Source organism: Heloderma suspectum, chromosome 2 (assembly GCF_057233095.1).
Source record: "Heloderma suspectum isolate Gila_16-S chromosome 2, 16-S_ref, whole genome shotgun sequence".
Classification (NCBI taxonomy): Eukaryota; Metazoa; Chordata; class Lepidosauria; order Squamata; family Helodermatidae; genus Heloderma; species Heloderma suspectum.
The window spans coordinates 139,714,315-139,732,905 of record NC_139459.1 but is presented as its reverse complement, the minus strand read 5'-3'; positions in this window follow the sequence as shown (position 1 = coordinate 139,732,905).

Sequence of the window (18,591 nt, the reverse complement as noted above, 5' to 3'; positions counted from 1 at the left end):
CATTAAAAGGTGAAATAAGGGTTGTAAAATACAGTATGAAGGTGTAACATTGGATACCATAGCATTTCATGTAATAGTTGAATTGCAAGTTTCAAACTGGCACTGATATTTATGTGAAACAAACCTAGCTCAAAAATAGACATAGGGCTGGTTGGTTTGCATGATCAAAACAAGCCACAGTAGCTTAAGCAAGCTACCGTGGCTTGTTGTGAGCTGTAGCAGATGCTGGGCACGATTTGCATAATCACCACTCTGCCATGGTTTACCATGTCAGCTGAACCAGGGTGGCATGGCTTGTTGGAGTGTTAAACAACCTTCATGTAACCTGCCGAAGGGTTAAACAATCCTCAAATAACCCTACAACAAGCCGTGCTTTCTAGGTTCAGATGATAGGATAAGCTGCGCCTGGGCAATGATTATGCAAATTGTGCCAAGCATGCACTGCAGCTCACAACAAGCCACCATGGTTTGTTCTGATCATGCAAACCAGACCACTGACTAAAACTAGCCTTTTCATAAATTATTCAAAATATCCACATAGTATTTATTGTGATGGGGATTGGTAGAAGGGTTTGATGAAATATGCTTCTTAGTGAAATTGTCTGCATTCTTTGTTGTTTATTGAAATGGCTTTAAAACTTCATAGGGAAGAGAACCAGCATGGTTCAGGGGACTGATAATCATTACTGACAACCCTGTTAATTGAAACTATAGCAATTTGTGCAGTGGCCATATGCTTGTTTTTATTTTTTTTCTCTACAGTACACCCCTCTCTGATGGCAATATAACATCAGCATTTGTGATATTATGCTAGTTCAAGAATCTGTAGGGCTCTCTCTAAGTACGTTTTCCTGGTGCGGATAGGCCTTGTTCAGATGTAATGTTTCCTGTCCTCTAAACCGTGGTTTAGAACAACCTTCCCCAACCTGGCACCCTCCAGATGTGTTGGACTGGATTTTCCATGCTGGTTGGGAATTATGGGAGTTGCAGTCCAATATATCTGGAGGGCACCAGGCTGGGGAAAGATGGTTTAGAGGTTTGGGAACAAGCTGTGCTCACACATTCCCTCCTCCCATTATGTGTTCAACTTAATGAGTAACTTCCTGGTTTATTGCCAAAGGTTTGATCCTGATTTGAGGGTTCATGCACACCATTGCTTGCTGGTTTTGGTGCAACAGCAAATTGTAGTTTGTCAAAAACTAGGAAGGTACTCATTAAGCCAAACTTGCAAAGAGAAGTGAGAGGACGAAGCACAGGGTTTCTCCCAATTGTCCAAATTGTGATTTAGAGTGAGAAATTTTACAACTGAACCTGCGATCAAGCAAAAACCAACTCAAGTTTAACAGTAAAATATGCAATGATGTAGTTCTTACATCTACATGAAATTTTCAATCCTGACCATTTCATTGAAATTCTTCAGTTTCTGTCATTACTGCTTTTCACACAAATGGATTTTGTAAAGGTCTTGCAAAATGCAATTCATTTTGAGAGCAATTTGATGTGTAAGTTTTTACACTAACCCTACTGTCAGAGCACTCTGAATCTTTGCAAATGTGTATCTCCTTTCAAAGATAGATACATTTAATATATTTCTGATATTTTCACTTTTAAAAGCATGAACGTTCTTGAGAGAACATTCATATGTTTCAAATGCAACACAAAAGCTGCCCCAAATGATAGGTTGAGTTTCTTTAATTTTTTTAAATATAGGCTATATCACTTAAGGTGAAAACATTATAAACAAGTCTTAGTGGCAGTTTGTACATTTGTTGCTGTGTAACTTCAGTATATCTGATTTCATTTTAGATTCTGAAAAAAATTAAGAACAAAAGATGAAATTATTAAAACATCTAAATGGCAGATCCACGCTAACTTACATTTGCAAAATAAATGGGAACTTTATTCTGAAAGAAAAATAGTAACCCTTCCTTAGTTTTCCACCTGCCTTTCTCCCTGCTTCAGAAGTTAAAAGAAAAAGCAGTTCAGCTGTAAAGTGAATACAAGTGTCTGCTGCTGCATTTTTGCTCCATGTGAACATCAGAGCACACAGGGCTCTGGATCAGAGTAAATACATTAGTATTAACTAATGGTTCTTGTGGCAACAGTGAAGCCTCTGGCACTGATTTGCTGAGCAGTGATTATATTGCAGACTGAAATGCAGAGGGGGCATTAGGACAAGTGAATTTTGAGGCAGGATTGCTGAAGGAGAGAAGGAGAGTAGACAGCAGATGATAAACACATCTAGGTAAAGGGGAGAAAGTGGGAGGGGGAGCTTATTGAGAGAGAATATTTTAAGGAAAGATGGTCTGAAGAAGCGGTGATTAGGAAGGAACGTGACTCTTAGAAAGCCCCAGGAGAGAATCAGGAGGCCAAAAGAAATGGGACCAAGGGGAGGAAGACTGAATGAGGGAGCTCTGCACAGGGAGCAGGAGAAGAGGAGAGATGCCGAAGAAGGAATCTTAGAAGCAGTGGCCCTGTGAACGGAGAAATGGAAGTGGAGATTTCCTTAAGAAAGAGTCTAAGAGGTAGTGATCGGCTACAGTTGTGACTTCAGGTCTCTAATTTAGATGCATATATAGTATTGAAATAATCTATATAAAAGTATGTTTGAGCCTTGGTTGTTTCAGAGATGGTAAAGTACTTCCACAACGCATAGCTGAGATTTAGTACGAACATACTACATATGCTGATTGCTAAAGTCTGAAAACACACTTTTATATGCCTCTCCTAAAAATGTTGGGCATAGTCTCTTTCATAACAGTGCTACAGTTCAGCATGGAGCAACCAACCCTGGATTAGGGTAAGAGTGGGGATTTCTAGTGATGACTAGGAATATCTCTTATTCTTGCAGAATCCAAGGTGTATTTACCAGTATAGCATTTAGAAATATATAAACTGTAGATTTAGCATTTGGCAGGAACATTGCTAGGCAAGGTTGTATATTTTCTTTCCCGTTTCCCTTATTTTGCATATGAATTGACTCTAGCACATACATGCATATTAAGGAATGTCACTACCCATTCAGTACTACAAAATAAAGTTTGCTTCCCTTTTTCTGCCCATACTTCCTATCAGATTTCATTATTATACTCAAAAGATGGACACGGTAAATCTGAATTCTGAAAAAGGATCATATTCTCTTCCATGTGTTATGTAGCACACAAATAAGGCTGAAAGATTACAACTATGTTTATGAAGGGAAATCTCCATTATTGCAAAAGATCTGTTCTTACCCTGCCTATACTGCTATCAAATAAAGTTATGTTTATCCCAAAACAGCAACAGGAGTTAGGTGATGTCCATGCATGTGATTTGTTTGGTATTTAACTCACCTGAGGAGAGGGAGACTTGTTACCTCCATATTTCTGAGGCTGTGCCTGCAGCTGTGGGCATAGAAGAGGTTTGGCAATTCTTTGGTTTGGAATTTGATGTATGCTATAGATGGAGGGATCATGGCTACTGCAGAGGATGGTGCATAAGTATGCCTTATCAGAATTGTTTGGGTGTGCCCAGCCTCACACTACATGCAAGAAAGGGAGTAACAACTTCTGTTAAATACAGGAATTTGATGGCTGGGCCATCATGGAACATTGCCCTTCAGAACTGTTTAGGTGTGCCTAGCCTAATACATTCTCCCCCCACCCCCACCAAGGAAATCTGATGGCATGGACATCAGAAAAAGTTACCCCAATATTGAACTATGACAGGATACAGAAAAATAATGTTCATGGCCCATCTGAAAGCACTGCCATTAAATCTGATGTGGTAAGGATGTTACCCCCCCAAATAGCAAAAATGTGAATTAGTACCCATTCTCAACGTCTCAAGGGAATACTTAGATTTAGCCAAATAAACATTTTGTTAGCTTGCAATATGCTAGTTCTATGCTATGTGTTTTCTTCTCTGCCATCTAAAGGCTGTTTTAACTTGAATATTTTGTTGTGGGAGGAAAAGATCCTGCCCCCAGTATACATTCAGCCATCAACAGGCCTTAAAATATCTGAAATTAAGGTAGCTGGGTAACAAACTAACAATAAAGAATGTTAAGAAATGCGACACTGTTCTAGCTATTAATTATAAGGGCATACCTAAGTAGAATGTATAAATGTTGGTAAGTTGTTTGTTTACTGAAAGTAGGTAAAATAGGTGCTCTATACCTATGTAAAGTAGCCAGGCAATGTACTGAAATTTGAATGAATGTTATGTCTTTGAATACTTTCACACATCTGTTATATACTCATTATATGGGATTTGATCCTTTAATTCTTGTATCTTCTCTTTGCTTATGTCTTTTTGCTTACGTCTTGCTTTTTTTATTTCTCCCTGCAGTGTTGGAAAAGGCCATTAATATAATTAATCTAGCACTGAGCCAAATGCAATAAAATGTTTGGACAACATGTTTGAATTCAATTAGATTCTGTTTTGGTTAAAATGTCATTAGTTATCAAATGTGTGCAGGACTTCTCCAGTTTTCCTATTCCTACTACAGTCCCTTAGGCTCTTTTTGAGGCCCCCAACTTTCAAGACTGTTAGCTGTGGTCTGGAAAGTACAGTTCAGATCTCAGAAAGTAAGTGACCTTAGGCAAGCTAGTATTTTCTCAGCCTTTCAGAATCTTCTGAAAGGGAGTTTGTAGCATTCATCAGGAATAGCAACAACCAGATATAAAAATGAACCTGGGTAGAATAGAGTGGAGATTCCTTTATGTGAGATGGGAGTGAAGCAGTACTGAAGTTTTCAGCCCAGTTCTTTAATTCTAGGCAGTAGGTTATATATATATATATATTTAAATATAATCTATATCCTGCCTTTCCACCAAAAAAATTGCATTGGCCATAGTGGCAACAGGCTTGTAAAACTGAAGAAAACTGAAATATGCTTGTACTTAAATATAAAATTGCATTTTTAATCAAGAATTTTCACATTTTGTCTTGTTTATATATAGAGAGAGTACAATATAATCCCCCTTCCGCTCCATTAGATTAGCACACCTTATGGGTGAGGTGAATGATAAGCAAACTGTCAATCTTGTAATAAAAATTAGCTTTGGCCCATTCTTTTTCCGTTGGATCAGTTTGTTTTTGAAAACTACCTTGGTATAGGAGAGGTTGCAAATTATGACAAACATTTCCCTACAGAATGTGGCTAACTAGTCTGACTTCTAAATATTTAATTTACCCAGTTGCATTTTTTTTTATTTTAACATTCTACTTCTGCATGTGCATGTTTTTTCCTCACTAGATGGCAGATCAAAACATTTTCTAATGTCGGATAGCATCATATGAAGATTATTGGATGCCGTTACTTTTTCTGTGTAGTTAAGTATAAATAGGTGGAGGGGTTTTTTTCCCCTCTTCCTCCCCCACAGTTTCCCAGTGTATGTCTGGACAGGTGAATGTGAGAAGCAGTAATTTTGCTACTACTAATTTTATTTAGACCTAATTGATCATCCTAACTGTAACTATATACAATTCTAGAGCAGAGAAGGTGCTGTGTTAGTCTGCTACACCAAAACAACAAAGACTCCTGTGGCATCTGAAAGACTAACACACATTGTAGCATAGCTTTCATGGGAGAGCCCACTGCATCAAATGAATGAAGTAGTAGTCATCTGAATGGTTAGGTATATATATCCTGAGTACAAAGTCTTATAGAGTGAGACCAACAGTTCAAACAATCCAAGAAAGAGCAGTAGGTGTATGACAGTATAATGAGATCACAAATGAATACAGAAACCAGTTGAACAATCACAAGTTCCAATCAGTGCCACTCCTGACTAGTGACTGTTGGTGATAAATAGGCACAGCATGATCAACAGCACAAGTAATCACTTAAAGAGAGACAATTGTTTCTGTAGTGAGCTAGCCATTCCAAGAAATTGTTGAGACCAAATTCCACAGTGTCAAATTTGCTAATACATTCTAATTTGGCAGCTTAATGCTAAAGTCTTCCTTTAGAACATTTTGCTTGGAGTATGGAAAGTATGGATTGCTATGGAATATCCTAGGAGATGTTCACAGGCAGACTTGAGTGATAGCATTTTTAATGTCAGATCTGTAGCCATTTCTTCTCTTGCGTTGAGACTGATCTGTTTGGCTCTCCATCATTTGCCAAAAGCACTGTTGGCAAATTCTGAGATACGTCACATTGGAAGTTGTCCAGATGAATGAACCCCTGGTGATTTTGGTCCAATGGTAATGTCAGTTGAGTAGATATGGGACAGGGTTGGAATCAGGCTTGTTTGTAGGTACTTGTTTTTGGTTTTATGTATCTGTTAGATTACTACTAGGTAGCTGCTTCAAACTAGGTGGCTGTCTCAATGCAAATATAATATACTTCCTATACAACGATCAGGCAATGCACTATTGGAGTATAACAGCTAGGACTAAAATCACCTGCCCATCCTCCTTTTCTACCACTGGCAGCATTCATACTACCGTAGTGTGGTGTATATTTTCACTCTGTATAACATAGTTGGAGAGCCAGTGCATGAACACATCAGAATAATTTATTTGGGTAGAATCCTTTTGTGCCTGTGCGCTCGTGGAATGACCACTCATGCAGTGAGGCTTTTCCGCTGCTGAAATTGACCTGAAACAAGTGGAAACACTTATTTCCAGAATGGGGCAGGTCAGCAGAACTTGCAGAAGGGAGTTCCACTGACCTATCCCAATCTGGAAACTAGTGTTTCCACTAATATATGGGGTTATTTTTAGCAGCGTGAAAGCCTCATTGTGCAAATGGTTATTCCCGTAAACACAATGGAACTAGCAAAAGTGAACTTGCCCTGTTGGATACTACACCACCTTTAAGAATAATGACAACTGTACATTTGTTTGCAGAATCATGCAAAAAGGCACATTGTTCTTCTGTATGTTTAATAATATCTTTTAATAATGCTTTCCACCAGTTTGTCCAGAACAAAGGTTAAGCTGAGTGGTCTGTCATTTCCTGGATTTCCCCCTGCCACCCCTTTTTAAAAAAGGTGTTATGTTTCCACTCCCCTTGTACAGAGACCAGCATTAGGGACAAGTTGCATAGTTCTGTTTAGATATAAGCAGTTTTGCATTTGAGTTTTTAAAGAATTCTTGAGTGGATGCCCTGTGACTTGTTAATTGTAGACCCTTTCCAACCCTACTATTCTATGAATTTTAATTATATAGAATCCAAAAACCTTACATTAAGCTATCCCAGTGGTATTGGAATACCTCCCTTAAGGTAAGTAGGAGCCAGTACGCTGCAAGCTTCACTTCAAGTGGGGATGAGCTCTGAGAAGCACAGTCATGCTTCAACTGATGACCAGGGCAGATTGCTAAGCCTAGCCATCTTTTTTGTGGGCAAAGGGCTTGGGAGACCTTGGCTAGCAGCCCCTTCAGGAGGAACTAGAGGATTCTTGTGCCCAAGGGCAGGACATTCCTGACTGTGGCCCCAGACAGGCATTATAGTCATGCAGATTTACATTGCACCCAAAACATTTCCTCTTACTATATTCTCAGCATACACTAAAAAAAGAAATTTTGCCTTTGGTGACTCCCTATTTTTTCAAGAATTGCTGTTGGCCTTGGGCTGAAGCCATTGTGTCACAAACTTTGGCTGATAGCCCAGAGCCTGAATTGTTCATTGTATGTCAGTGCTGCTGCTGTCCCACTTTCCTACAGCATTTTGAAATTTTAAAATATTTAACAAGTTGCCAGGTCCTGTCTAGCCTTCAGTCCCATATATATAGGGAACCCCCATAACTAATTCTTCAGTTGCTCTCTATAGAGTCCTTTCTTCCCTCCTTAATGTCCTTACTGCCTACTTTTCTGATCTCTTTCACGCTAGGGAAAAGATATCCACATACTTTCCTTTTTAGGTCTTTCTGAGAAAACTGCATCCCCCATGTCAATGTCAGCATACTTTCTAACATCTCCTTGGGCCCTGCGTTCATGTCAGACACAAAAAAGAAAACCAATAATAGCTGTCAAAAGACACCCAAACCAAACCAAAAAAAAAAAAGACAGCTGTGCAGGCTAATATAGTTCCTTACACAGACTGCTTAAGTGAGCTGCAGCAGAAAATTTGTCACAAGAAATTTTAAGTAGCATTAAACCTTTTCCTTAAAACACATTGAAAATTATATCCACCAGTGTGTTTGCCTGTGTGTGTGCACGCATGTGACAGACAGACAGACCCCTGCTTCCTTTTCTTGGGAGCCTAACTAAGTAAGCCTGCCAAGTGGGCCCCAACCACTCAATAATTCCTTACAGGGGACCTTACCTCAGAGAAAAAGCTGTCACCTGATATCCCCACCACCACCACCTGCTGTTTCCTGTGCCTCTGCTTTCAAATCACCTATTGTTGGATGCCTTCTGATTTTTGCCTCTGGCTGCCTTCTTTCTGCTCAGCTGCCCACACTTGCTGCCAGAGTTGTAAGAATTGCCTGGACCAGGTTGCCAGTAGCTCGGTCTTTGCCACATTCAGGGTTGCACTTGTGCCAGCCTCATCAGTCATAGGTCTGCACCGTGACTCATTTGCTTGCATGCATGTGGTCTGCAATGTGCATCTCTGCCACAGCCAGTCCCCATGGGTTTGGATAGGGGAAGGCACTGGCTTGCTGCCCTTCTTAGAGAGGACAGTATTCTATGAAATCATCAAGCTCTAAAGACTGAACAAGGTAATCCAAAAAGTAACCAACTGCCTACTAACAAATTGTTCGGTATCAGTTGTCCGAACATTAATTGCTCAGAACAGGAGGCAATCAATTGCTCAGAACCAATTGGCCCCTCAGAACCAGTTGCCCAGAAGGTTTTGCTCAAAACCAGTTGCTTTGTTCCAGACGCTTAGAAAAAGTTGCCCAGAAAACAAATGCTTGAAACAAATGCTCAATAATTAAGTGATGCAATTCCACAGTAAGAAGCTCTTCTCAAAAGACAGAAAGAAATAATGGAGTGAGAGTGGGGAGAGAGTATGTATATGCACTAGTAGCTAACCCCCTTTTTAAACACCCACTTAAATTGGGGGCTGGTGATGGGGGAAGCATTTTCTTCCTTGAAAGAAGTGGGAGTGTTCAGTGACTAACTTCCCTTTGCCAAACCATATTACAGCCAGGGAGATGAGAATCAGGCTAGCTCTGAGCTTGTACTCTCCTCCTAAAAAATAAGAGTCCCCAATACTACTCAACTTACTTCTTTCCAAAATGATGCCAAGGTAGAGCTACACAAGATGGTTGCATTGCCTGGAGACCCAGCTGATGCAAAAAATGCTGCTTGTCTAATGGGAGACTTCCCACAGTTGTTTTGATATACCAGCTGGTATGGAATGCCATTGCTAAAGTTACTACTGTTGTGGCAGCATAGGGTAGCAAAGTAACCCTTCTGGAATCGTACTTGGTGTAAATTCCAGGCTCAGGTAGGTACTATGGCACCTATAATGCTAGAAACACATTTATTTATTTTGTTAAACAGAATTGTTAGGCTAACACTGTTAGTTTCTGCATTTTTTAAATGCAAAGCTAAGTATGATTACAGCTCTCCAAACACTTCTGGAAGTTGCTATTTTTGGTTGCAGTTGTCTTATTTTGTTTACGCCTATTGCTTTTCTCATTCTCAGTTGGTTTTTAATATGTTCAGGGTAAGGGGTGATTTGTTTTATATAGGCAAGATTTTCCAAGCTACACAAATTCTCAGCTTTAATGTCTCTAGATTTGTCTAGTATAACAGATGAGTAACTAACATACAGAAACAATAACATTAGCATCCCAGGCAATGCCAGAATGGTTATCGCTTAGATCACAAGGACAGGGCTGATTTGTTCATCCCAGGAAACAGCATTCTCAGATCTACTCTACATGCCCACAGAGCAGGAAGACAAGAGCTTTTGGTGGGCTTCAGTTTTATACTTGGCACTTTCAGTAGCCCATCTTCATTTTCTTCTCCATCTCCATTGCGCCATGGTGGAAAGGGATGCTGTTTTCAGCCTTCTTCCCAAAAGATGTAAAAATATGGGCATGGTGTTTCTAGATAATGGCATGAAATATTTTAACACATTTCACTGCTATTTATTTATTTATATTTATTTATTTATTTATTAGTACTAGTATTTTTATACCACCTTTCCGCAAGAGTCACCAAGGTGGTGTACAACAAATCAGCTAAAATAACGATAATTGAAGACTTGGTTTCCCAAGATCTTCATATAGCTTCATGTTTTTCCTGTGCATTGCCAGTTTGGTTTCTCATACCTTTATGGAATGAAGGACAGGGAATGTAAAGAAAATGCCTGCATACAAGAAATCGTAGTTTGGTTCATTTTTATATGAATGAAAATACAACATGAAGTTCAGTAATAGTGCATTCATAACCTAATACATTAATTGTCACTTAATTAATTGCTCTAGTAATTGCAAAGTAAACTTAATGTATAATAGGCAAAGAAATATTTTGTAAGGATGGCCGTGAGCCTGTTCTTAAAAAGCATAATCTCAAAATGACTCTCTTGCAAACTGCATGTTGAGGCATTGATGAAGCCAGCCCTTAGTCTCTTGCCGATGTTTGGCAAATTGTTTAGGGATCCTTCAGCTAGACTTCTGACTTCATGTTGGTGAATGCTCCAGAAATACTTGTTTTGGAAGACTGGTAATAAGTACTGGTACTTTTGTTTTCCAAATTGTCTTCTGATGATGGTTTATGGACCTGTATTATATTGTAAAGCTATCTACGATGTAAGTTGTTTGTACATAATTGCAATCTGGACAATAGCACTGCATATTTCTTTAAACATAGCAAATTGTAATGTGGAGCATATTTGCCATGGCATGTGCAGCACCTGTGCTCCCAGCTCTTACTTTTACTCTCTTAAGTACCATAACAGTTTAATTAGGTTTGGGATACTAACCTAAACCATGATCAAAGCTAGCACTTTAAGTACTTGTAGTCACTTTTCTTCTTACTATATGGAGCACCGCACTTTTATAAATACTACTAGCACTGAGTTTTAAACCTATTGTTTTCCCCCAACCCATTTTTGTCTAGTCTTTACAGGGTGTATGTTTAAAATAGGAAGCAGCTGTATGAGGATAGCTTTTCATGAATGTGGCCACTGCCTGGTGCCTAACTCTTACTTAGCTATATGTTTAAGAATTTTATAAACTGATGAAAAGAGGGTAGGGGGATGGATCTAAACTATATTTTGTAACTTAAAAAATATCCTAGATTCATGACATCTAGACAAATCTGATGTTTAAAAAGCCCCAACCATGTGCACATGCACACCCACACACATATAGGCTTTGAAAAACACAAAGACATCAGAAAAACATTTCAAATGGACAAGAACAGCACAAGAGCTTATATTTTAAACTCTGAACTATATTGACAGCAGAGTATGACGTGATTAATGTGGTTTCAAATGTAGAGTTCTGCACATAGTACATTTGGTAAGGGGGATTTTTTTACCATGGGGGTTATCACAGGTAGGCAAGAAAGGAGAGAGAGACTCAGAAGTTACAGTTCACTGTGTGCATCTGCATCAGTGCAGACACTGCATGAGCCATGGCAATAAAATAGTGTCCCTGTGTCTGTAAATCAGTTTTACTTATTGTAGTTTCAACTTTGTTTTTTTTGAAGCAGGATAGAACTAAAATGCATTTGAAAGGACAAGACATAGCAATCACCAGGTTCACTGCTCCCTTTGTGGAGTACTCTTGGCTTATGGAAACTTCACTGAGGCAGGGAGGAGTTTTCAGGTATGATTTCCATCATGAAATCAGGATCTCTGTTCTGCTGTAAAAGACTCTGACCTGAAAGATGCTTTGTTTGTCTTACATTCTTGCCATCAACCATCAATCGTATTAGCTCTACATTACCTGAAAACCTTAAATGTGGTATCCCCAGGTTTACTTCATGCTGCTAGATACTGTTAAAGAAATTAAATATGAAAAGGGAACAGTTTTCATAAAGTAAGCTGATTTATGTAGATATTTTTTACCTCTGAGTACAGCTGGTATCTAAATGTCAGTCTCTAAGCGCTAATGAGATTATTTGTAAAGATCCCAAAATATTCATACTCTTTAATGTACTCCTGCACCTTAATCCAGCTAGCACAATGCATATACAGAAGCTGGCTTCTGTTTGTGCATTCCTTGTTGGATTGAGAACTGCACACACAAATAGGTGTTACCTGTTCCATTCATGGCAAGGTCCAGCTTGTAAGACTGCCATATACAGTTCCTGCCACTATATCAAGACCCATGAGTGCAGCCTTGATTAAGCCCTGAGTGCAGCCCTGGCCAATTGCTTGTTCAAGGATAATGGGGCCAAACACAGAGCATCTTGATTGGAGCCTTACTCTTAAAATGTTTAAACAGGGCCTGTGTTGTGCACTCAGTCTAAACTAGTGGATTAGTTGAGTTTTGCACAACCCATTTTCATAGTAGAAATAACCCTTTAAAAGCTTTCAATATTTCTATTTGGACTAAAATCTGTTGACTCTACTGCAGCAATGATATCCTTAGAGTTGAATAATTTCTTCCAAATTCTGAGCATTCTATTATAAGAATGTCACCATTTATCTTAACAAAGAACTAACCTATGGGCATGAACCTAGCCATGTTTAGATGGAAAAAAGTCCTACAACTCCCAGCATGCCCCAGCCAGCCATGGTGGCTGGGGAATGCTGGGAGTTTTACGACATTTTCTGTCTAAACATGACTAGGGTTGTTCCAGAGAGAGAGAGAGAGAGACGAAGAGCAGCTTCTAGAGTCAGTGTAAAATCTACTAAAAATCCTAACAATTTCCCCTCCCCCTAGAACATTTACAATATAGTATGATTCACAAATAGCTTAAGGTGATGCATTAAATGTAAGGGCAGAATCCATGGTATCCCCTGCCCCATGTCCTGCCTTCTTGCTGCAGCTCCCTTAAAAAGCTGCTCCCAAAGATTGGGGGACCCTACAGGACCATCCGAAAATGTGTATGTATGTGCCTCTTTGTATCCCATCCAAGATAGTTTTATCCAGGCAGTTTGCTAACCTAGTTTTGTGGATCATGTCTGTAGTAAGCTGCAGGGTGTATTTCATTCTAGAAGTTTAATAGAAGATAAACTAAAAAAAATGGTCATCTTCAATTAGACATCTTGTTTCCATTTTGCTCTTTTTTTAACCTGCAGTTAATTTTCATATAAAAATATTTCAAAGGAATAATATGCTGATTTTTTCAAGATCAGAAAGCAATTGTACTGGCACACAGGCAGTGTTTAACAATAGTTAGTGGTGTTTTTTTCTCTTTTTTAACAGCATGTGTAGTCATTTTAATTACCATTTTTTTAGTATTCTTCCATAAATGTGTAACTGTATTTTCACAACTGCACCTATAAATCGGAGTACGGCATAACAGCAGTCAAGTAAATAAAAATCATGTGCATAGCAGGTAGCAGTTTATCCTGTGTGTGTATTCTTCCCCAATGGTACTATTTTTCAGTAGGATATTCTTAACCAAAAGGTGTGTTAGTCATGGCATGAAAAATCGTAAATGTAAATGAGTACATGTAATGCTAATTAAAGGAATTTTCTTAAACTTATGTGATGCTTAATATTTTCCTTAGAAAGTTTTGTTCTAAAGGTAGATCACTGTTCTGAAGGATGTTGGTCCTATGGAATAAAAATAATGGAAATAAAATGCATGTGTTTCAATTGTAGACATGGTAAAGAATTAAATGTGAACTTACTGTACAATACTGACTCTGTTTTCAAACAATCTGTTTTGCTGTTCTGTCGTTAACATATATTTAAAAAAGCAAATGTACTGTAATTTAGCACTTTTTTCCTATGTACCCTGTTCTCTCACTATACTAGAGATACAAAATGGCATAGGTGTGGAACATGTAACCATGCCTGCATGAATACTTTAGGGTTTGTGCTTTTCTTGATGTGCAAGACTGGTCTCCGTAGACATCATCTTAAGTGCAAAACCCTCTGTCCGTTGGCTTATTCCGTTATCTTACAGGATATCAGAATTGTTTTTAAAGCAACTTAAAATTCAGGGTCTTCTTACATGATCTCCTTTTCTAAAAGATAAGTAATAACAATTCAAGAGCAGATCTTGCAAGAAATGTTTAGCTTAAGGCATAGGTGATGTCATTTCAGCTCTTAAATTCTCTACTGATGGTGCCTATCATATAACACTGATGGTGTTATAGGCATATGATGGTGCCACATATGCCTATAACACAATAAAATGTAGGGGCTTTGTATTTGTGTTCTCCCCACACATGCCCTTAAACAAGTGCATATTTGAAAGGGGTCTTTTGCTATCAGGCACAGAGAGGTCATGCCAACAAAAAGAATCCTAGTTGCTTTACCAGTAATTACTACTCTGCTTGTCTGCCCATATACAAAGGAGGAAGCCATTCCTACCAAAAAAAAGTTGACTTCAGCATTAAAGGCATATGTGAACCTACCCTGAGACAGTGCTACACATAAGTGACACAGTAAATTAGCATAATTCCATTGCAAGTATTGCAAAACAATAGATGAGGCAGAGTGTGAAGAGACTTCTCAAGTTGTACTCACAACACTGAGGCTGGTATCTCCTCAGGGTAAGAATTGGACTCGAGACTCTGTTCACTTGTGGTAATCACAAAAATGGAAGAGCAGGCACATGCACATAAATAGCTACTAGTTGTGGTGGCTGTATGTTACCTCCAATATCAGAGGCATATGTTTCTCAGTACCAGTTGCTGAGGAACACTTGCAGGAGGTTGCTGTTGCACTCATGTCCTGCTTGGGGCTTCCCAGAGGCATCTCCTTGGCCCCTGTGGGAACAATGCTGGACTAGATAGGCCTTTGGTCTGATCAAGCAGGACTGCTCTTATGTTCTTACATTAAAGACTGGAGACACTGTTGATTGAAGAGAATTGTATTTCTCAAAGAGCAAGATACTGAGTGCAGACAGGTATAGGTCACTAGGGAAAGAATGGCGAGTTAAAGAGGAAGGAATACAAATCACCAGTTGTGTGGATTTTGGCTATGTTGCAATAGGAAAGAGCCTTAAAGAGGATTCACATATGCATGCATTCAGTGTCACATTGCAGAGCATGTTTGAATATTCACATTAAAATGCAGGATTTTTTTTCAACATGGGCACATTTTCAAATTTGTGGTCCCTGGTTCTACATGCTTTCTCTGAATATGTGGGTAAGCTCTCAACTGGTCACTGTGATGACACACAGCTTGAATGTGTAAATTGTCTCCACTGAAGGATTATGTTTTGAGGGGATATCAAGTGATCTGAAAGTTCTGATTGTCTGATCTAGTTTGGTATAAGCTGCCCGTCTAAACACAAGTAATGGAAACATGGTAGGAATATCAAAGCAGTGAGATGAATAGGGCCATAATGGATGGCACAGAGAATCAGATGACAACGGCAGGCACAGGGTTAAATAAGATAGTGTGGGCTTAGGTGCTGAATTGGCTTGTGTAATTCTGGGATGAAAGGGAGTAGGGAGACTGAGAAGGATTCCAGGGGAACAATTGGTGAGAGCATTGAGCTAAGAAGATTAGAGCTATGATGGAGGCATTAACCAATGGGATGGAAACATTGTGGGTTGGATCCAAACATTGTCTTCCACAAATGGAGGGGTTTCTTCCATCTCTGGAAGGCACTTGATCCAGCAGAGGGATCCTGCTGGTAGAAGGTGGAGACAGGTGGCAATTGGCAAAGGTTGCCTCTCACACTGTTCTGGAGGGTCCTCCAACTCTCTAACGTAGGGGTGCAGAACTTCAGGGCCACAGACCAAATCTGGCCCATCTGGGGTCCCAATCCAGGGTTCGCCAGATGGTCACACACCCTTTCCCCCCGACTGCAGATTGTTTGGTGGTTTCATGGCTTTGCACATTCCTCCGCCCCCCTTCTAAAAGGTTGGAATGCCTCTCTTAAGGCGTAGTTACTGGCAGTAAGAGCTTTGAGCTAAAATATGCGGGCATTTGGGGTATTTTTGTCCCTACCCCTTGGCCCCACCCATCACTGGAATGCATTACTGGAGAGCTTCTCTGAAATGGAATTCGGCCCTTGGGCTGAAAGAGGTTCAAGACCCCAGCTCTAAAGCATATTTTCAGAGGCCACAAGAGGTTGCAGGGGGGATTAGCAGAAGTCTCTCGCTTGCTTGTACTCGCGCGCACACACTCACTCTCCCCAAGCAAAAGCAACATTTGGATTCAAGCCTATGGCTCGTGATCTGGCTCTTCTTAAATCCTAGTTGTATGGATTTTCTTCAATTTAAAGCTGCTGCTATTTGCAGGGAGGAGGTTTGTGAAAATGGAACAGTCTAGGTTTCTATTCTGTTGGCAGTGTTAAGCCCTATATGCTAAAAACCTAGTAGCACCCATATGTTAAATTATCCTGTAGCCTACTGCAAATTTATTCACAGATTGATTACTGCTCTCAGGTATCTCTTCAACTGATCCATAGCATTTCTTCAGTTTCAAAGTAGGTAAGGGTAAAAACACAAGATGAAGTTGAGCTTGTATAATTGGGTATCTAGAGCTTGTATAATTGGGTATTTAAGCCCCTTAATAATTCATCTCACATTTAAATCTATCTTTTTAAACGCATCTAGTATTTGGCATTGGTCCCAACCACTCACACAATGCTTAGAATTTTTTTGTTGAGGCCATGTAAATATCAGACCCTGAATTTCAAAGTGAGATGGAGTAAGCCAATCAAGAAAGTCCCTGTGTTATTCTCAAGATGCTTCTAAAATCTGCAGCTTACTCTAGTATTAACAGGGTGTTCAGATGTGACCTGTCATGTACTGTACTCAAAGGTTCATTGATCAGTGACTGTATTGTACTGTATGAATAATCATAAATTGCCTTGTATCACTTATAATAAGACTGTACCACACAGATTTCCACGTTCCAAGTTTGTCAGTAACGCATGTTGCCAGTTAGGTCCTAAAACTATGTGGTGCTAACTCTTCCATATCCTATGGTGCTTTTGTGGATGCTAACTGCTGACATGCTGGGGAGGGCGGGAAAGTTTGAAGTTGAAAAGTGTCTCATCTGCTTGTAAAAGTAAAAAACAAACCATTCTTTAAACTTGAATTGTTTCACAGTACCATTGACAATCCAGTGTTTTATATGTGCATACTTTTTATTGAGTTTTTCAACTGATTCTTCAAAAAGCAGCTCTCTCCCTTCTGCTGTGAATGGATTTATATTTCACTCAGACAATAGTTTCTTAATGTTGACTTATTACTCATTGTTTGTCCCTGAATTTCTGCTTGAATCTGGTGAATACTGGACCTGCTTATGTGTTTTGAAAACAAGTCACAATAGCTGTCTTTAATTCACACAGATATAGTGTGGAAGAGACCTGATGGCCATCATTGAAATACCTTTACTAAAGCAGGATCTTGTAGTGCCGCTAACTCTGATCATTCTGCTTATTGTGCTGATCATGAACCACAGGGCCATTTCACACATTAAACAGGCAAATATTGGCTTTGCCACTGAACATACACTTTTAAGGGGTCCGCAGCCAGTCATGGCTTCCTGATTAGTATACCCATATAATATGAATGTTTGTTGCATTCATGCTTAATAGTTTTAGATATACATCTAAGGTGTCTTAAGTGTACACCTAAAAATGTACTATGTGAAGTGGCCTGCAGTAGAAGAGGAACATTTTTCAAGGTGAGCAATACCATGTTCTTTGCAGGACAAGGTAGACATTTTAAGGAATACTGATTGACATATCTCAGCATGGTCTGTGAGGCAAAATGGAACAAAATTTAATGTAAAAATTTGGATTCACTTCAAACTAACTCAGTTTTTGAATGCTGCTTTGCATCCATGTATGTAAGAAAAGGCTGCACAAATCTATACATGCTGCAGTCCTATTTATAATGTTGTTCAAATTCCTATGAAAAAAGAAAGCCTAATTCTACATTTCTCCCAGTATCTTATTTCACTAAAGGATGGGAATAGGTGGATATCATGATTTGACCTGTTTGTGAACAATCAGTAGAGGACCTAAAATTTAGAGTTCTGGCAAATCAAAATACTATAATTCTGTTTCTTATATAGATCACCTATATTTTGAAGAGATTGGAATATTCCTTCTTTATCAACAATGTACTTTAAAAAAAAAACATAGCTTATTTATATGTATGTAGAATTGCTCCATGTTACCCCAAAGGCTTTAAGCAGATTGCAACACATTAAAAGCCAAACTCAGAACACCTCTTAAGATTTGTAAAATACCATAGTAAAACCTACCCCAAATTCTAGCTATAAATATCTCAGAGCTGGCCTGTCAATTGACAAGACTGGCATACAGATGGCTCTATTTCCAAATGTAGTGGAAATGAGGGGAGACTGCACAAAGCTTTGTGAATGGAGATTCTAGTAAGAGACAGAGAAGTGACGATCCATGTCCCTGGAAAGAGGAGAAAATATGATACGGCCCTCCTTCAAATGTAATGGTATCAAAATAAATTCTGAAATTGTTAAATAACTCTGGAAGTACATTTGTGCTCGCTATCTTAGAACCATTCTACATAAGACATAGAGGTGAAAAAGCTCTGTACCATTTCAGACTGCAGATGGCAAGGGG